Here is a 3,781-nt window from a genome sequence, read left to right as displayed (position 1 = left end):
GGCAGGCACAGTGTGGCGTATTTTTTTTTTTTTTTTTTTTCCTGCCATTATCCAGGATTGTCTTTCCAAGTTGTTGCTTTTATCCAGGTACTGAAAAAACATTTCATCTACCATTTATGCCATATCAGGGTAAATTTAATTTCTTGACAGTCATGAATATCTCCATAATCCCTATAGGATAGCTCTTGGACACTGACTCACAGGCCTCTGCTCTCTGTAGAGGCCCAGAAAAGTTGGTTTTAGTTGCAGGGTGGTTTGTGGTGGTGCAACTTCCTGAGGAGGGGAAATGGAGAAGGAGGTGCCAATCCTTTCTTCCTGGTATGCAGTGATAGGCTGTGTGGGGATAGTTCAAAACTGCATCAGGGGAGGTTCAGACTTGACACTAGGAAACATTTCCTTACTGAGAGAGTGGTCAAACACTAAACCAGACTTGTTTTGAGAGGCGTTCAATGCCACAAGCCTGTCAGTGTTTGAGAGGCATTGTACAATGCACTTAATAACCTTAATATTTTTTTCTGTTTTTTGGTCCCTGAAGTGGTCAGGCAATTGGACTGAATGATCATTGTAGGTTTCTTTCAATTAACTGTTGTATTTTGTTCTATTCTAAATGTCCTTAAACAGGGGTTAGATCAGTGAAACAGGGTGAGATCAGATATTAGGAAAAAATCTTTACAGTAAGGGTGGTGAGGCCCTGCTACAGATTGCCCAGAGAAGCTGTGGCTGCCCCATCCCTGGGAGTGTTCAAGCCCAGGCTGGATGGGGCTTTGAGCAGTCTGGCCTGGTGGAAGGTGTCTTTGTCCATGGCTGGGGGGATGGAGCTGGRTGGTCTTTAATTTCCCTTCCTCCATTGTAACATTCTATGACTCTATGATGTAACAGTGAAGAACGTCTCAATGTACAGAAGGTTAGACAACCAAGTCCACTTCGCTTAGAACCCAGCACCTAAGTGTTTTGCTGTGTCTCCTTTTCCTGCACTAAATAGAATATGGAGAAATACGGGATGAAAAAAAACCTACTATAATGAAGCACATCTGCACTTGTCATTCTGGAGAGAGATCTCGTGAGTGAAGTGGTTATTGCAGCCATCTTGGCCACAGTGACCATGAAGAAATTGAGTTTAAAATCTCTGTTGACAGGAGGGAAAGGGCCAGTAAAACTTCAGCTCTGGACAAGAGGAGAGCTGAATTCAGGTTGCTCAGGGAACTAGTGAGTTAAATCCCCTGGGAAAATATTTTTATATTTGAGGGGATTGTCCTGCTTTGCTCTGCACTGGGGGCCTCACCTGGAGTCCTGTGAGCAGTTTTGGGTGACACAATAAAAAAACATTAGTGAGCATCCAAAGGAGGCCACAAGGATAGCGAAGGGTCTGGAGGGGAAGCCATACGAGGAGAGGCTGAGATCACTTGGTCGGTTCAGCCTGGAGGAGATTGAGGGGAGACCTCATTTGGGTCTTCAGAGTTCTCAAAAGGGGCAGTGGAGGGGCAGGCACTGATCTCTGCACTCTTGTGGCCCGTGACAGGACCTGAGGAAATGACTAGAGCTGAGTCATGAGGTGTTTAGGATGGATGTTAGGAAAAGGCTTTTCACCCAAAGGGTGTTTGAGCACTGGAACAGGCTCTGAGGGCAGTGGGACAGCACCAAGCCTGACAMGAGTTCMAGAAGCCTTTGGACAATGCTCTCAGGCACAGGGTGTGAGTCYTGGGGTGTCCTATGAAGGGCCAGGATTGGGATTCAAGGATCCTGAGAGGTCCCTTCCAACTCAACATATTCTATGATTCAGCTTGGGATTGTAGTGATTGAAAAGTCTGCCTTACTCCTGTATTTAGGAACTGTGCTGTCCTTAAGCATCTATTTCAGCAAACTGTGAAGTACATGCAAACTTTTGCAAATTTAAGCCGGGATTTCCAGAATCAGGAATGTCAGTAAATCACATTACTCGATTTATTATTCATATTGTGAGTTTATTGTGAATTAGGAATACAGACAGTGTTTTAATGGCACATGTGAAGGCTCTCACATATGCACCCTTGTTTTCATTGTGCACTTGAGAGAAGCATTAATATAAACAAAGAAGCAAATAATTATATACACCTTCTTTCCCAGAAAATCTCTGAAGCAGTTCCACCAGTGTGGCATATTATTCTAAGCATTTAACTATCCCATAAGTATATACATTAAAATTTATTTATCCACACTTGAATAATATTCTTTGTAAGCATGTTTTATTCCGGTATCTTACAAACATGATTTAGTTACATGTTTTTTGGTCTTGAAGTTACTCTGTTGGCTTTTGTGTTTTTATTAAATTATTTTAAGGCTAAATATGACCCACCACAATAACAAAAAAATGAGAAGAGAGGAAGAGGTAAAGCATTAGTCTCTCTATACTAGTATTTAATTTTTATTTTTTATTTTTAAATGTTTGTGGAATATGCATACTACCTTAGCTGAAATAAAGAAAAACATTTTAATAAGAAAGCAAAAGTAGATCAGAAAGGTCCAAAATCTTCTCATAGTACTAGTTTGTAACCCATTCTGGAAATAATCTGTAATCTAAATATAAAAGGTGTGTTTTGAGAAGCCTATTTAACAAGTATTTTGCTATTGTTGAGCCTTTCAATGATTTACTTTCATGGTTTAAGTATCTACTCAGACTTGTGCTCAAACTATGAGCTCCTCTGTGTCATAATTGTTGCCTTTGGGGTAGATTTGAAGAAATMATTATTTTTATTAATGTACAGTATCCATGTACTCGAAAATTTAAATGTGGTAAATTCTGTTCAACCATTTTCATGAACACCAGCTTTGGGTTTTAATTTTCAGTTACTAGAAAATTAAGAAAACATTCTCTTCTGTACATGTGGATGATTTTGTTTTCATTGAGGATTGAGAAAATACAACCTTCATTTGGTTGTATCTCCAACAATATTAGATTTACTATCTTTTCCTTCCTCCAGCAAGATTAGTTCAGTTCTTGCTGAAGATGTCACGATAGATGAGGCCCCATCAATTTCAGCTTTTTCACCCTCTGTTATTTCTTTAGGTGATAAACTTTCTTGTGCATCAAAAAACACATCCGGTTTATCTGTTGGGCTGTCTTCATCTGAGAGTCTTCCCTCTTTATGACCYACCTCTTCTTTGTCAACAGATTTGGCCTTTTTGGAAGGAGAAGTGAAGCCAAGCTTGGGAAATCGAAACCACCCCGTTTTTTCAGTCTGCTGAGAGGAATCATCTGATACATCAGCAGGTTTCGCATCTTCTGGAACTGATTTTTTTATTTCTGGTTTTGTGTCTGTGCTTGTTTCATCCCCAGAAGAAGAAAAGCCAACACTCGGAAGCCAAAATTTGAATCTTCCAGGAGATCTTTTACTATCAGTCTTTTCTTTTTCAGTGGTTACGTCTTTTTCTTCACCATCCACCACTTCAACTACATCTTCACCTTTAGAGAGAGGACCTGCAGCTATTCCCTCTGGTGATTTATCAGGAAAACTCTCTTCARGTTTACTGGAATACTTTACTTCAGCAGCAGATGTTTTAAACTTTGTCAGACTTACTTCTCTAGATTCTTCAGACTCATGGTGTAGTTTGTCAGAAGGTTTAAGCTCAGCGCTGCCAGTCCTCTGTGCTGCTGTTCCAAAGCTTTCACCAGCACCTYTAGGTTTTCTTGCTGATGCACCTCCTGTTGGAGATGGCTGCTGGATCAGCACTTCTAAATCGCTGCGTGATTCAGGCAACTTCGCCTTGAGCAAGGAGAATCCCAAAGTGGCTGTTTTGACCTCTG

Source organism: Malurus melanocephalus, unplaced genomic scaffold (genome assembly GCF_030028575.1).
Source record: "Malurus melanocephalus ecotype Western Australia unplaced genomic scaffold, MMel_1.1 scaffold_738, whole genome shotgun sequence".
In the NCBI taxonomy this organism is placed as follows: Eukaryota; Metazoa; Chordata; class Aves; order Passeriformes; family Maluridae; genus Malurus; species Malurus melanocephalus.
Note: the sequence above shows the minus strand (reverse complement) of the source record.